Source organism: Melospiza melodia, chromosome 1, assembly GCF_035770615.1.
Source record: "Melospiza melodia melodia isolate bMelMel2 chromosome 1, bMelMel2.pri, whole genome shotgun sequence".
In the NCBI taxonomy this organism is placed as follows: Eukaryota; Metazoa; Chordata; class Aves; order Passeriformes; family Passerellidae; genus Melospiza; species Melospiza melodia.
The window spans coordinates 109329652-109347367 of record NC_086194.1 but is presented as its reverse complement, the minus strand read 5'-3'; the positions used below and the strand labels follow the sequence as shown (position 1 = coordinate 109347367).

General features: G+C 39.8%; 1 protein-coding gene across 24 annotated transcripts in view; it reads right to left on the bottom strand.

Moving 5' to 3' along the window:
* Positions 1-17716, bottom strand: part of LOC134422090 (poly(rC)-binding protein 3-like) — a 495993-nt gene that overhangs the window by 91083 nt on the left and 387194 nt on the right. Inside the window, exon 5 of one of the 24 annotated variants that reach the window (XM_063163908.1) lies at positions 6627-6719. The exons of 22 other annotated variants lie outside the window; for them this stretch is intronic. The gene's annotated coding sequence lies outside the window, so the exon portion shown is untranslated. Of the gene's footprint in view, positions 1-622; positions 647-6626; positions 6720-17716 lie in introns of those variants that run through there. One more of the 24 variants, XM_063163954.1, reaches the window with a different exon arrangement.

The following is a 17716-nucleotide window of genomic DNA, read 5'->3' as shown; positions in this document are numbered from 1 at the left end:
TCATGAATCCCAGTCCTCCTGCTTAACCAACAGTGACAGACTGTTCCCACTGCATGATTACATAGATACAGGAGCAGAAAGTAAAGAACGAGAACCCACCTTTTCCTGTAGGAAACCAGGCCCATTATCAGTACTATCTCTGCTATTAGCGGCATCACCAAACCTACATAGGGAAAATAACCAACACTGTGGAGAAAAAAAAAGTATTTCTCTAAATGCCACCCTCCTGTCCTCTCCCATTCCTGCCCACCAGTTTTGAAGAGGGCAAGATACAGCTCTTTGTGAATTCACTGGGCACACTTTCAGCCATCTCAATGAATGAATGGGATGGCAGAAATAAAAGAATTGTAACATTTTGTTCCATACGCTGAACCTCAAAGGTCTTGATCTCAAAATGTCACTGGTCAGAGATGTCCAAATAAATATGCTTCAGAAGAATTTTAACCTTTAATAAAAAGGTACAAGTACTTTCTAAGGATATATGTCTTCAGCACTAATATAATATATATAAACAAAAACAAACCCAGCACCACAGATGGTCTTTAATGACACCTAATTTACATTACAAAAGCAGAATTGGATGTTTATGGACCTGGCAAAGGATTGAAAAAGACTGCTTTACCTTCAAACTGCTACTAAAAAAGCCTCCATTTCCATAGATGTGTCCCAATGCACTACCTTTTCAGTAATGAGCGCTGGAAGATCTAATCAGAGACAGGTGCCTACAGAAACACAAATCCACATCCAGTGGCTCTTTCAGGCAGCAAAATTCACCTCAGTAATTTCCCTTTTTGCAGAGAGCAAGCCAACTTTAACTCCCTCTTGAACTTTTAAACTAGGGTTTAAATGAGACTTGGGAGAGGTATTGTTGTTACGCTGACCACCTGCCTGAATGCTTAACTTAGGCATGAGGTAGATCATACAGCACACGTGTCAGCAAGCCTTGTGATCAGTGGTGTCAAAGGCTGACAATACATCTAATAATAACCAGCACAGGCACCTCCATATTCAGCACTCATTGCTAGGAGTCAATTATCCACCATCTATTCAAGGGCCTTTTGAAGTCCTTCTTGTGTTACTTGAAAATGAAATTACACCAGGTCAGGTCACTTGAAATGGCTGAATTTCTTGTTGGCTGAGGTCCACATCTCCTTTTTTCTTTTTTGGCTGTATGTCAATGCTAGCTGCAAACTTCTAGTAAAGCTGCAGTATTGTATTTAATTAATTAATTATTGATTAAAAATAAGTTTTTAATCCAAGCTAGCATTCAGAGCTCAGAACTCCTTGGGATCAGTCAGTTTTATTTAGCTTTGGCACCAGTGACTCTACCCAGAATTTCTTAAGCCCAAACTTCTAAGGGCAACTGCTCCTTGAGTGCCCTGTTACAGCCCCTGTTTTCAGAGTACTGAGGTCTGCCACAAACCTCAGTGAGATGGGAAATTCAGAACCCTAACATCTGAGCTCCAGAACAGGGAGCACCGAGTGAGCTGCCTCAGAAGTGCTTTCACCTGGCCGTCATCCAGTTTTCTTCTAATCTTTTCAGTTTCAGCATCCTCCTTCTGCTATAAACTCCACGTTATTCCTCTGCTTTTCTCTTCTTACCCATTTAGATTACAAAACTGGCTTTTCTTTTCAGCTACCTATAAGCTGATCTGACATCACTGTCAGAAATTCACATTCCACATAGAAAATCATCACAATTATAAGCTTTAATATTTCTTTGATGAAGAAAACAATCCTGAGAGATTAACTGCTTTGTTAGGACATGTACCTGGAAATATCTTTATGTAAGTAATCATTCCATAAGGAGTGAAGAAAGATTTCAACTAAATAAAGAAACAATGGTGATATTCTACCAATGAGCACAAAGGTTTGTGCCCAATCCATACATGTTGAAGAAAACATGATGTCAGAAAAGGGTAGGAAAGCCAACTGAAGGAAATCTGCTGCAATTTTACTCTGTCACTGATCTAGGTGATCTAAGGTGACCACTGCTCAATGTCCCCTCCTGTAGGCATGGCTACCAGACTTTTCTGTTCAAGGGACGGAGAAATCTCTTAGGGACACATACTAAGAGGTAAGTTAGGGTAAAGATGGAGATGTTACAACAAAGGGTCAGAAAGAGAAATGCTCAGAAATCTCAAAGTCTCTCCATGACATCAAGTGATGTCTTGCTCTGCCTCCTGGTCGAGGCCATTTTGCTCTGACCAACAGACAAGCAGTTATATCAACATCTTTGAAATGAAGTAATAAATTTTGGGTCAATCATCTCATTTCCTTTCCTTCCAGCCAGGAAGGATCAAAATATCAATGATAAAATTTAAAAGTATTTTATGTCCTCTTCCATTGTGCCCCAAGAAAGTTTAAGACTGAGTCTTAGATGGGTGGATGATGGTTCAGTTAAGAATACATTTGTATTGAAAAACAAAGCACAACCTACATTTACAGTAAGAAAAGTTACTCCACAAAGCTGTGAGAAAGTGAAACAGCAAGACCTCATTGGGGAGCTCATTTAGAGAAAGCACAGCAGGATGTGTAGCCACAGTAAAATAATATTCAAAAAATTTGACCTAGATAACAGTATTTCTTAGTGACTAGAATTCATTAAAAATAACAGATTAAAAATGCACTGCACAGAATTCTTTGAAGCCTGAGTGTCACACTCAGATTAAATAACTGAACTTATGTAAAAATGAAAGCAACTTTATTTTTTCCCTTAACATAAAAATAACAACAAAGAAAGCTGTGAGTTCTGCTATTAAGAAGAAGTTAATAATAAGTCAGAATACAAAAAAGAGCTCTGACTTTGTAGGGTTTTATATAAGTGAACACTGTCTTTGGCTATGAGTGGAGGTGACAAGCTCACAGACCTAAGTGCTGTGGGATACCAAATACAAAAGCAGAACTCAACTAAGTCTCAAAGTTTCCATACTATAAACCTAAAGTATTTCCACATCATTTTAGTGAAAAAATATGATGATTAAGTTATGCTGTCTCAAGGTAGCAGTGTATCAGAATGTGCTAGGAAACGTCCTTTGCTACTTCCCTGCTTCTCCCTGAGTGCTACAGTAAAAATCCTTAGAAAAGGAATCTTGGGTGTGTCTCCTCACAGGGAAGAAAGGAAAATCAAGTCCTTTACTCCTTGAGAAAGTTTCTAAGTTGTGCTGAATAAAGCCCCAGGTTACTGCTCCATTTCAGCTTCTGGACTCAAAGTTAAGCATGTGCTTAAGCACTACACTAATGCCAAAATGCCTTTCTACATCAAGTCTATATTAACCTTGCAAGTAGAGATGGTTTATTTTAAATGCTTTACTTTTGTATAAGCATGAATAAGGATGAGATTCATGGACTTACAGATTATTTTTTTCTCTAAAAATAACATGATGCATCACAAAATACCTTGTAGTAAATTCAAAACTTTAGATCCCTGCAGAAGGTCCTCTGGAAATCTGAAAGATACTCTCCCAAACCAACAAAAACAATAATCAGATCTCTAGTTCACAATTTGCTAAAAAAGGGGAAGAATTACAGAACAAAAACATACCTTCATGCTTACCACATTTGACAAGTTTGACAATTTCTTAAAGATTACTTCAGAAGCACCTTTGAATTGTACAACTCCTTTACAGCTGCATGGTTAGTCATTTGTCATATGAGAGTATATACTTTTGCCCTGAATCAGTTACAGGAGCAAAACTAAGATATTATCTCTTAGAAAACACTAAAACAATGTCGGTAAATGAGTGTGCTCCATATTTGTTGTTATTTATTTACTGCTTGTATTTAGTATTAGCTTTCTAATTAATCATCAAGGTTTTCTTAACAAACTCATTAAAGGAGCTCAATAAGAAGATGACTACAGTTACCAGCTAACAGAGGGCTCCTGCATTCCCTGAAGATAGCAAAGCACGGGTCAACCATGCTGCAGGAAAGGAATGGTTCACTGCAACTTCTCCTCTCGGGACTTTAGGCCCTCTGCAAAGCAATTCCTACTGGATTTAACAGTGGTGACTGAAGAGGTCGCTGGTCCTCCCATCCAATTCCCACACCACTCCGCTGCCACAGTTAAATCTGATGAGTTAGTGACTCCAAGTTCCCCGCCGCCTCAGCTTACAGCTGCTTCAATACCAAATAAAACCTGAAGGTGAATCACACTGCCCTCAAGCTGGGAGCTGCAGTGGCTGGGGAGCAGGCACACTGCTTTTTGCTATTTTTACCTCAAGGATAAGAAATTCCAACAGAGGCAGGGCAAACTAGATGGCAGTAACTTCTTAAGCTGCCTCAGCCTGATCAATGGAGCTCTTCAATCACAGTCCACAGAGCAAAACCCAGCCTAGTTCCCCATCTGCTCCATGTAAGTCACCTACAATAGGATTTGCTAAAGTATATTGGGATTTGCTTTCTTTTGTTGGCCAAATCACTGACAAATCTCTTGAATTAAACTTTTTATAACTCAGTTTCACCAAGCCGATGAAACTTCTTGGACAGACAGTTCTGCTCAGTAAAGCAGCAACGTAGATGGCTTTGGATCTTAGGCAAATTTGCAGAACCATCAGAATGAAATCTGACTGAAAGAACTTTGTGTGCACTTTGTAACTGCACTCTTGCATTTTAGAGCTGCTATTATGAGCCCTCAAAAACTGTCATCTTGCAGGGCCAGTAATCTAGAGAAAAACTCGGTATTTTGGAATGAGCGCTCTTCCACCTGGCATTTATGCAGATTGTTTCAAAAGTCCTAACATCAACTGGCACCTGTTCAGGTGTCTCTAGTGACGGCTATTCCCTGGCAGTCATCTGCAAAATCTCCCTAGCATTTTCATTCTTACCACCCAGAACCATACATTATTTCACTGTGTTCAGACTTTAGGTCTACATGTTAGGTAAAATTGCTACAAGGTCCTCCTGTTGCTTCGGAAATCTCTTGGCAGCAGCCTTTTGCTGGATGCTGATTTACTGTGTTTGGTATCTGGCATTTCTGCATAGTTTCCATCATCTGGAAGTTCAAAACATGGTTAACAGGCTGGATGGCTAACACAGGCTATGCTGCTTTCCTAATGTCAGAGTGCACGCTGCCTTCATCCCCCTGCCCAAGAGCGGAAAGGTAACGTTGCTCCCAGTTTTTACCTGATTTCTTTCTACTCCAGAAGCTTTGGAAAAAAAACTGTTCCAAACCATTTTCCTGTTTTACTGTTCATTCAGAATCACGATGCTTTTTTCCTAGACGGGTGTTTCTTCTGGAGGTAACTGATGGATGTTTCTCCACTGTATAGTACAGAAAAAATCATTCCTCCCTTCCTGATGTTCCAAATAGCTGATTTGGGCTCTACATTAACCTTTGTAGCTGAAACTGTCCAAACTATTTAATGCTTAATAAGGAAGTTTCTTCTTTCATGCATGAATATGAGGTTTCCGCTTTAAGACTCTCGAGCTCCAGAAAAGAGCACAGCTTGCCGTTCCTTTATAATTATTTACTTCATTTCACTTGAGGCACTTCTGTGAGGAACACTTCAGTATGACTTAAGATCTTCAAAGCTAATTTACAGGTGAAACTGACAAGAGCACTAAAAGATGGGCAAGTCCAATATGCCATAACACTCCAAGTAAATGGAATTATATTAGGTAAGGAGAGTGCCATTTCAGCTCTGGAACAGGAGCTTGTTCTTTGGGAAAGTGTATCTGATCTCTAACACACGAGGGGAAAATCAGGAGCAACGTGAGGACGTTGGATGGAATGGATTTACATCAGTGACAGAGGAGATGATGACTGGTTTTATAGAATGTACCTAAAAAACTGAAGCAGCCTCTAAGTCTCTTCTCCCCAACCCTGAGCCCGCCCTGACCTCTAGGATGTAATTCAGGGGGAAAACAAACAAACCAAAACTACAACTCTCACCCGCACCTTTTGTTTATCCAAAGATTTTGTTCTGGTCCTAACAAATAGCTAGTTTTCACACGAAGGTCAGCAAACAGATAGCCAAACATCATCTGCATTTCCTTGAATTCTCCTTTGTTTTTTCCGTTGGGAAATACAGGAAAGTCTGTCCTTACAAAGACTTCCCAAAATCTGTACTTAGGCTGTGACTAGGTGATTCTTTGGATCATGCAAGCCCCAAATTCAGTAAAGCAGTTCAATTTATATTTTCAATTTATATATTCAATTTATATTTTTACTGCTGAGCTAAAAACTCACCTATATGTATGAGTCTCATTGAAACCAGATGAATTTAAACACATACTTTTACACAAGAGATACAGACTTAAGCATTATGTTCAACAGCTCTTCGGAGATGGGACTTAAGCAAGTCAAGGCAAGTAACATATTAAATCCATAAGTACTGCTCTCTGCTGCTGTGATAGCACAATAATTAAGATGTGGCTGCAGAAGTGGCAAATCTTACTCTGTACCCCACAAAAAATATAAGTTAATGTAATTGAGGTACTTCAGACATATTGTTGGTTGCATCATGCTCCCGACCCTGTCTTTTGGGATTATTTTGTCTGATTTACTTCACCAGGAACAGATGAGTCCCAATTTCCACATGAAGAATTGCTCCCGTAATTGGGAGAGAACAGATTTTCAAGTTCAGATAAGGTAAAATTAATGTGCCAAAATGCAGGTAACTCACCTGAGGATGAGCCCCCTCAGACTACTGTCATAAATCATCATTACTTCAGTCCCTACTCCAGACACTGGAAGAGGCTGTCGTTTAAGCCATTGTCTGAAACACAATTTTGGTGACTGTAAAATCTCGTCTGATCCACAGGTATAAATCCAAATTAGCCACAGTGACTGACAGTTGTATTGTTCTCAAAATCCTTTATATTGAAAAAGTTTATATACGTAGAATTTACTATCAGAAATAATATCTTAAAAAAAAATAAAATCTCATTGCAGATGGAGACAAGTAAATGACTTTCAAATGATTTTAGAAAAGCTCTTTTGCATTTACTAAAGCAATGAGTTTTAATATCCACACCTCAGGCTTGAAAGCCACGAAATACTTCTTTAGCAAGGTAGAGTAGCAAGTGGAGATCAAGTAATAAACACATTTATAACCTAATTCTGTGATGATCATCACATGATGATCTCCACATATATGTATATACATACATAGATTTTTAATTTTATAATGTGTGTACTTTAAGAGGACATTAAAAATACATACATGAATTATTCATAACAATATTAAAATTGAACCAATATTAAAACTGAATTTAATTGAATGTGCATCAAATTAATGGATTATTTTTATTTACACATTATTTATTTATACATTATTATTTTTAATTATACAAATCTTAGTACTTCTTCAAAAAAAAGTAGCAAGAAGGAATTACCATTTCCTTTTAATTGTATGATTTAAATTAAAAATATACTGAAATATACCTCAATCAAAACACAAAAAAGCACCAGTTTAACCGGTAAAATATAAAATATTTTATTATATAAAAATACTGGTCTCTGTTTTGCTTGTGGTAGTGCTCCTCAGACTTATTACTGCAATTCTCTTGCAGTTTGGTTAAATGTCAATGCTCCAATTACTTTAATAGTCAAACTGTGTGCTATTTTCACCACAGAGTCATTCAGGCTTGTCATGTTTGACAAATCCAGTAATTGAGATGAACTCTTGGAGAATACTGACATGTAACCAGTCATTTCCTACAGCAGAACATTGACCTCTGCAGCACAAATCACAGAGGATTTATTCAGCAGCTTGAAAAAACAAACAGGCTTGTTAAGTTTAAGATCATAATTTCATACATCTCCATTCATTTCCTTGTTTATTCACTTTCTGTTCCATTGGGGTGGGAATTAAAACATTAGGGGCACTTTCAATAAGCACAAAAAAAGGACTACATCAAATATTCTGAAAAACTATTGTGAATTAAAAATGGCCCAGTAGATTATTAGAGGCTGAGTGCGCCGTCAGTCTCAAATCCCCCCTCAGTGCTCCCTGCCCCCAAGCAGCTGCACCCCACCCCAGCTTCAGCTCATTAACAGAAGAAAGTATTATACTAATTACATAAAGTATTTATCAACAGTCATCATTTCAGTTGTTCCCGTACATTAACCCTTGCTGGGGCCCTTTTTATTTCTACTGTACCTCCCTGATGGGATTCTGCAGCTGGTGTGTAACAATGCACTGAAACCTCAGGCTCTCCTGATTCCCCTTGGATTCACTGAGCCAAGCACAAGGAGTGCAAAACCTACCAAGTGTGAGCTTGCTGGGCTGGCAGGTCCTTGGGTGATGCCTCTGAGACAACCATCAGTGTTTGACAGGTCTGAACAGCTACAAGCCCATCACGTTCGCATTGAAAAACAAGTATTTTGCACTGACAGCTTGTTGCAAAGGTAAAATGCAACAAAGGTCTGCCATGAGGATGCAACCCAGTTCAATTGGAATTCTGAAGCTTCCCTGTGATCTACATTAACTGGAGATGTGATGCTACTTTTGTTATGAAAGGCACTACAGACCTTAGAATTCAGAATTCAGCCCTTCTTTGGATGAAGCACTACCATTTCATATCATGAAATTAACTCCCCCTCAAAGCAATATAACCCCAAAAAGAATGAACTGTGATCAAAAGCAAACGAGGGATAGAAATATAAGAAGATAAAGTAATTGACACAGACAACACCAGCTTCCAAGAAATTACCTTTGCAGCTGCCAAAATTAAGCATCCCTTTGAATGCTTCTGACTGCCCTCATCAGAGACAGTGGCTGGTCTAGCAAACAGCCATTACCAAACCAGGCTTGTAAGAAACCTTGCTTTATGTCCCCTCTCCCAAAGACTTTTTGCTTGATCTTTGTCAAATGAATTCACTTATCTATTTTACAAGCTGATAGATTGCTCTTCCCTGGAGTCTTTGTAAGAAATGTATTAACTATCACAGGTCACTTCGCTTCTGCAGGGGATAAAGACCTCTTACATACTAAAGACAGCATGTCCATATAATTTCTTTAATGCATTCTAATTCACAAGCAAGTGTATGGCAACCACCAAGATGAAAGCACATCAGAAAACATCTGAGAAGGCAGAACTAAGAGAAAAAAACAAAACCCTCTGTAGGAAAAAAAAAGCTAGAAATTACTTGTGCAAAATTCTATTTTCAGGAAAGTGTTCAAAATCCCAATAAAAGGGGAAAGAGAACAACTAAACAGTTCTCTGACTAAATGACTATTTCCATCCTGTTTCTTTCCAATATAATTTTTTCCATTAGGTGTGCAGTGCCCACCTGAGAGACAGAAACCAGGAACTACTACAAGGCTACTTGGAGTACCTGGCGGTGTACAAAGCCTTGGAGCTGGGGAGCAACAACAATGTTCCCCCTCCATGCTGAGGTGATGTAACTCACATCAAAGGAATGCAGTTAACTGTCCCTTCAGCTGGGAACTGCAGATTCCAGCCTTTTCCACAGGAATGCACAAGATCTTCATGGAGGATGGTGGTTAGTCACTCACACATCACGCACCCAAACAGAAATCAGCCTGTGGTACAGGGCACAGCTGAGTGAAGCAATTCAGTGCATTTGCCCTGAGGAGTCTGACTCAGAGAGCAACAGGAGGATTCGCTCTCAGTACCAGTCCTTTCCAGTCTCGCAGTCCTCACCATCTCCGCTCGTCACGCACGCTGTGTCCATCTTTACCCAAAAGTGCATCAGCCGAGATCATGAATGAACTTTGTCTCTTGCATGACACAATTCCAGTTGAGCCTTCTAACAAGGAACAATCGGCACCAAGAAGGTCACAGGGAGGACCAGGTGCTCTCCCAAGGTACTGCAGGCTGGATAGCAGCATTCCCCGAAGGCACCACAGTCTCTTGCACATCTGCATGCGACTGCAGCTGCCCAAGGGGTTCCCCTAAGCGCCAAAGCACCACAGAGTCCTGATCCACAGAGCACCTGTGGGCACCACCACAGTGCAGAGAGGACAACTCCTTGAGTTTAGCTACGAGCACTTATGGATAATGCGCATTAGGAGACAGGAGGTTGCTACTCCCCAAGGCAGTGCCCGAAGAAGAACAGCACATGTGCAACACAGTGGTCAGTGCCCTGCCCTCCACTCCACCATACAAAAGCTCTCCACCCACCTTACCAACTGAGGGAAAACAGGTTGTGTCCCACTGCCAGTGTGTGCTGGGCATTTATGAACTTTTAGATTTATTTACTTCCTTCTTCCCCATCCACCTGCTGGTACATTACCACATTACATCACTGTTCTGGACAACCTCACACCCCATGCTCCTGAGCTGATGAAGCTTTTCCTTCCAGATACACCAGCCTTGCTACTCGTGCCCCTGGCTTCACCACCTCCAGCAACAGTGGGACTCTGGCAGGTATCATTGCCTTTCTGTCAGTGTGGAGAAAAGCAACATGCCAACTGAGCACACCAAAGACTGGAAGTCTGCATTACGCTGCAGGCAGAGCTTGAGATGTTGGTTATTGTATATGAAGTTATGAACAGGCATCAGACAACTGCTCAGCCCAGCTTTGGGAATTGGGGAAAAAGGTATTCTTCTGTCACAAAATGCAGTAAATCCAAATCTCATCCCCCTTCCTTCTCCACTAACTTTGAGCCAGGTCTGATGCATTCAAGTGACTGTCCCTCTTCCTGTACCTTTTTGCCATAGCTACAGAGTAGATTTGCAATGTTGTACAAAAACCCCCTAGGATAGCAATTCCCAGGCTTTTCATGAGGGCAACAAACTGTAGACCACAACAGGGAGCAAATTTTTCCAACAAACTGGAACATGATGACCTTCAGGGTATGATTAAGGAAAGATGATCCTTCTGACAGAGGGGCTGCACTAGATGCCCTTTTGGGGTGCCCTGTAGCACTCTGCTTGCAAAGCCCCATTTATTGGGCAGCATTTGTGGCAGAGCTTGCATTCCCAGGTATTACACTCAGTATTACTGGCCTGTTAATTTGTTATTTACACAAGGTTATCTATCTCATCTGGTCACTAACACACAATTCAGATTATTTTCCATGACTGTTTCAAATTTTACTCACAGGTAAACAGGGGCAAAAAGCAACACTTATTAGCTGGTGGCTAATAAATCAGATATGCTTTCCAACATTTCACTTACACTGCCTTACAAAGCAACCTACTGTACAGGAGATGGTTGCTAATGATTATATAAAAAACATGCTATACAAATCTGCAGACTTACATGATTTTTTTTTTTCGTGCATAAACATCTGCTGCCTCATGAAGTTTATATTTTCTTTTAATAATCAGTATTTCTCAAGGAACATTTTAAGGTCTCAGAGATGGCCAAAGTCAGTTTTTGCTGACTGATTCAGAATCAGCCATATCTCTTCTGACAGTCTGAAAACAGATTATAACATCCTGTTTGGGTTTTTTTGAGGCAACATCCTTCTCTGCAATCAAAATCCCAGTGAGTCAGATGTTTGCATACCTAGTGTGAAAAAAAGACTGCTCTTGCAAAAAGAGGCAACAGTGAGGGAGGAATAAAAGGGCAGAAAGACAGCATTATCTAGGATTTAAAATTGGGAAGGCAAGCGACTCAGAGGAGCAAAAATGCATAGGAATAAATAAGGAGGGTTGTGGCTTATGCCTTCCAAAGCTGCTACATTGCAGGGTGGCCTGCATGACAGGCAGGCTGGTTTGTTTAATTTCAGAAGACTCCAGGATGGAAGGAGAAGAAAATATTACTTGCAGTATATGTTTAGGGATATATTTTTAATGCTGTAACTCTCTGGGGACAAATACAGGACAGACACCTTGCTGCTGTTTGGTGGAAGTAAAAAGACTCTATTAGGAATATTTGCCCAAAGCTGTAACAATTTAAGGAAGTATCAACAGCCTTACATCAATAATTAGATCAACAAGGGGCAATGAAAGGCAAGTTTATTTACAGACCAGAAAACAAATGTGTGTTGTGTGCTATTGATCATATTCAAATGTTTAACTACACCATATTAAAGTGTAATTTTTTTCTCAGTTACAAAATTAACACTCATTTTCTTAAAAAAAGTGGATTTTTCAGAATATTTTAGGTTAATTCACAGGGTTTTGTTTTTTCTTTTTTTTTTTTTTTTTTTGATTCACAGATAGTTGATGCTATACTGGCTTACAAAAGTTAAAAATACCTAAACATATTCTAAGTGTAATGGTTATATCTGTAAAGCATATAATAAACTGCTGTTAATAATACCTAATGAAGGACTTATTAACACATCTGGAATCAAAAGCCAAAGGGTCTAACATTCCCTGAACAATAATATATTCCTTTAAAATCACAGTAACCATTTCAGTCTCAGAAAGAATTAGTTTTGATTAAGTTCTGAGTACATTTGCTCACATTAATATAAGTGTTCTTTAATATTCCTTTTATATTTACACTGCCAGCAGCCGTACTAAGCTCTCTACAGAAGAGATGAAATCCTTGCCTTGGCAGGCGGCGGTGTTCGGAGAGAAGAGCGAGAGCAGAAAGCCAGCAGGAGCGCGGCACACGCGTTACCGAGCCCACCCGTGCGCAGCGCGGTCACAGAGCGTGTTCTCCCCACGCGCCACCCGCAGCCTCACGTGCAGCAGGGCCTGCCCACACCGGGCTGCAGCCCACGGGTCACAGGAAAAAGGGAAGAGCCTTTAGGGTTGGTCAGGATACAAAGGGCACAAAGTCTTCTCCTGTGAGCGTGGCCAACTGAGATGAAACACCCTCATTTACCCGTAGCACTGCTCTCACAAACTTAGGGATGCACCGAATAATAAAAGAACATTAAGTAGTCAGGGCTTTTGGTGATACTAAATGAGATCTTTTAATCATATTTGCTTTATGCGGCACTGGTAGCTATGATGCTTTTGGCAAAATCTTGTTTGAGTTGCTAGAGCATAATATAGAAACCCAGACTAAGATTTTTTCATTTATTCTGAGAATTTATACCATTTGGGCCATTCTAAGACAATACATCCTATGGCACTTTTTACTTTTTAGCCATAAAAATTGTGGTTATTATATAGAATTTTTAACATGTAAACATGCACAGATAATTGTAATATGCAGTCTATTTTTTATAAGTACACTTGTATATAATTTATATAGTATGTAATATATTTAATGTACATATATACAGTATGCTGTACTATGCCATTTTTCCTTAGGACACAGCAAAACTCTTTGTACTGGCTAAACAAGAGGAAACAATAGAAGATGTAATTTATTTATTATGCATCTTGGGCTTGCTATGTAACTATTTTTTTTCCTCTTTTACATCTATTTAATTAAAGTGAGAGTGTCACACAATTCTAAAAGGGGAAAACCTGAACAATGAACTGTACAAATAGGCGTACTGCACCACAACAATCTAATGCCTAACCTCAATATCATAAAAGCATTTTACAGACTTTATCTGCATATTTATCTGTTCCTTTTTCAATCTGGAAAAATGGAGTAGCTGTTGAAAATACACTGTTAATTGTTCTCAAACATCTGTTGAATAACACTTGAGAAAATATGAAATCAAAAGGGTACCTTTAATAGTTTATTTTTTATATCTCCCTCATATACACATTCATAAATGTATATTACATATGTCAACCCCTAAAACTAATAGGAACCTTCAAATCACTTTGAGTAAAAATTGAATTTTTATTCCTAAAGGCACAAACTTGCAGATACTGCCTACACTGAAAATGAAGCTAACATAAAAGTTTCCAAATGAGAAGAAAAAAAAGAAACAATTCTTCATACAATAAAAACAAATAATAAGGTGCAAAAACATATGCACACACACAGACAGAGAAAACCTGTCTACAATAAGAAATTATTTAGACTAATGTTTCTGGTTGGTTTTCATCCCACCAGAACCCTATCAACAAAATTATAACCATGTATTACAGACTGCCTACTTACTGTTAACACACACTTAATCCTGCCAAGGCCAGTTCTACAGCAAACATTATCAGTGTGCAAACCACAAATGAACAAAATTACCATCTGCACACTGAAGAACAGAATTGCTAACATAATTATATCTCTTACATGTAGTAAGTACACAGTTGTTTAAAATTTGGATTTACAACCTGTTTTTCAAATAATGGCTTCAGTCTGCTTCCAAGTCACCAAGCTAATGGCTGTAATAAGTAGCTATACCTCTTAATCAGAGAATGTCACAATAAGCATAGTGCATCTATCTATCTAAGCTTTTTTTGGCCATGTTATTATGGTTTATGAGCAGTTTTACCACCCATATGTTATGCTGTCATGTTCTTCTAAAAGCTGGTTATTAGGATTAAATGGAGAAAGTGAAATATGAATGCCTGTATAAATTGCAGAGATGAATGCTGCTAAAAGCAAGGTGTCCTAGGTCAGAGGAAGACATGTCATATGTTGCAGGGCATGCCACTTATTTCAGCAGGACCCCCACACAATTTGCTTGAACTCTGTCAGGCTTTCTGACTCATTGCCACAGTTTGGTTTCATATGGAAAACAACAGCTGATCCTCATTTGTTTCTACCCTAACATGTACCATGGCCCAAACACTAGAATCAATCCTTCTTTTCACCAATTTTAAAGCCAGATGCTGTGATGACTGTGTTATTCATCAAATTAAGACCACTATACCTCATGAAAAATTATTGATATCCCTTTTTGACCTTAACAATACATCAAGATTCAGAGGACTACTTTCATTAGAACAAAAAGTTCGCAATGAAGTCTGACATCCTTAGATGCAGACACCTTCACGTTTGGTACAAAATACAAGAGATGCACAATGGGGTATAACCAGAAAACAAAAGGAAACCCCAAAAACCCCAAATCCACAAAGAACCTTGGCTGTGCAACTGACAATGAATTATGACTGGCATAAGAACCAACGCTGTAAGGCTTCATTGATAGAGGGACAATTCTCATTCTGTGACATTTCAGCAGAAAAAAACAGGCAGCAATTAGTGTGCTCTGCTCAGCACTGAGGAGGCCACATTTTGGTGCATTGCACTTGCAGGAGGTGTGGAGAAACTGAAGAGAATGTATAAGAAAGCAACATATGTAAGAGAGCTCCTGAAGGCCTCATTGAGAAGGAGAGACTGAAATATGGGTTTTCCTTGCCTTATTAAAGATGAGAGTTTTCCGAGAGAAAAAGATTTTTATAAATGAGGACAGTGCTGGTTTTCTCTGTATCTGGACAAAAAAAAAAAAATCATTGATTTAACTGGAAATTAAAAAAAAAAGGGTAAAAAAGAGGAAAAAGGAATAATGCTGTAATTCTGATTAGTAAGAGAGCAGACCTTCCAACTAAAAGGATCACAAAACAGAGAAACAGACCAGTGCATGCAATCCACTTCACTGCAGATCTTTAAGGAAAAAATTCTGTAAGAGATAAGGTAGCCATAAATAATTCATCCTAGCAGAAGTAGATGACCTTTAGAGAGCCCTTCTAGCAGAAGCAGTGTAAGAAGCATGGTGGTCCTCAAGGCAAATGGGAAGAGATGAGCCCCTCTCCTTCTGTAGCATGGCTTTCCATCCCAGATGAAGAAGGACTGGTAGAGGTTGGTGCTCCCATCCAAGGGCCTAGAGGAGTCACTCTCACAACTTCTCTACCCTCCAGTCTTGTATTTCTGAGACTGACAAGATAGGGCAGCCTAACAGAGCTGAATGACAGAATTTCCCTTTCCTTGCACACAGCAGAGTCAAACAACGTAATTTCTTCAGAAGTCCCTCTGTCAGCACATCATCCAAAAGCCACCTGCCATTTCCTAGAGCTGCCTTCCTGCAGCCCTCCTGATCCTCCCTGCAGCCTTTGCTGCGACCCTCTGCCATGGCCTCCCAAGCCTTCTCAAATCTTTGTATGGACAACAGCTTCCTTTGGACTGTGGGGAGCAGTCTCCAGCTCCTGTAGGAACCAGGCTACACAGAGGAGCTAGATGACCTCTTCATACCTATCCTGACAGCAAGACTGAGACCCACCCATGGTACACTATGGTGTATTGATCAGTAAAAACAAGCTAAAGCACTTCTGCGACATTTTTTACTACATCACTAGAATGTCAATGTCATAACCGGAAGTTCGTGGACTTCTCTAGGGTGAATTCTACTCTGTTCCCAAGTTTTACAATCCTTCCTTTCAAACGTACACATCTTTAAATGTATCTGCTGCTACTGCAGGAGGAGGGATTCCTTCAAAAGAACATAAGGGCTATACATTGAGAAGAGATCTTTTGGGGTTTTTTTTGTAGCTGCCTTTCATTTTGTGGAAAAGGCCTTTGGCCAAAACTGGTCATGTCCAGTTCCAGGGAGTTTTAATTCTGTGCATGATGGGCAGCCCTGTACCAGAGGCAATGTGGCAATGTGTAGACAAACAGCATCCATACCAGTGTTCTGGTGACCTTATGTGCTGAATGAGCCCACAGCTGGCTGCTGAAGTAAGTGGGATGCCAGCTGATGAAGCGCAGCACCGGCGCTGTGCGCTCGCGGTGCTGCACCTACTAATGAGCTAGGCTGCTGTGCTCTGCGGTAGCTCAAGTTTCTGTGGAGCTTTTATCTTCAGCTTCAGTGAGTTACAATAATCCAGCCTGGTAGTGCAGAACGTGTTCATCACTACCGCTAGATCGACGCCAAAGAAAAGGGAGCATAGTTTCTTCAAGAGCCAGAAGCAGAATAATTAATTTCTGACTATTTCTGGCATCTTGGTGTTGAAGTACGAGCTAGATTAGAATGCTGCACAGAACTCATAATGCTTTGAAAAAGGAAGGTCAAGTGCTTTCCCAGAGAAAAGGGGTCAGTGCCTGTTCTACTTCCACCAAATCACTCACACTAGAAACATTGCTATGCTGTGGCTTGGATACACCGCAAGCCAGCCACTCTTGCTGAGTAATTTAACAGGATATTGTGATCTACACGTCAAAACCAGTAGGAAGATCAAGTATGGATGTTAATATGATTTAAAAGGTACTTTGCAGTAGCAACAGCTAGAGACACAATTAGGTCCCTGTCTCTGCTAGTCAAGGAAATATAATGGAAGATTAGTATAAGTAATTACATTACACTGGTCAAAATAAAAGAGCTAAGCACTGCATTTTCTTTCATGTCTGTACTCATTTGCCTGCTTGAAGTGGCAGTTCCTTAATGCCTTAGCTGTGATATTACACTGTGGAAGCTTTATTACAGGTGTACCTTTACCATTTTGTTCACTTCTTGTGAAACAAAACTAAATAACGGCAGCACAAAATGGTACTTTGCAACATATGCTGGAACAAACACCTCTCTGATACAAAATGGCCAAGCATTATCATGGAGATGTAGGAGAGGATGGGCAATCTTCAGCACCCTGCTGGTAGCTAAGTACCTCCTTGTAGTGATGTGACAGCCTAAAATGCTCAATATAAACCATCTTGGCTGTTGGGAAAAAAAAAATCCCATCCCAGAAAATTAATCCTTAAAGCAGTAAAACCCCCACATTTTCCAATTTCCAATGTTCCGCTGAAACAGCCTGCCTTGTTAGTGTATACTAAAGCAAATGGAGGTTTAGCATTAGCCAGAGGCAGCTGCTGGCTTTTCATCCCAACTGGAGAGCAGGAAGAGAGGGAGGGAAGGACTGTCTTTTCCCAATAACAGAATCTAGAATATGGGTTGTGGAGGGGCACATGTGCACAGTATTAACAAAAAGCCATGATTACTAGCATGCTTTCCCCTCTGACATAGGGCAGTGAAAAAGAGTTGCACATACAGCAGGATAAACATCTGAC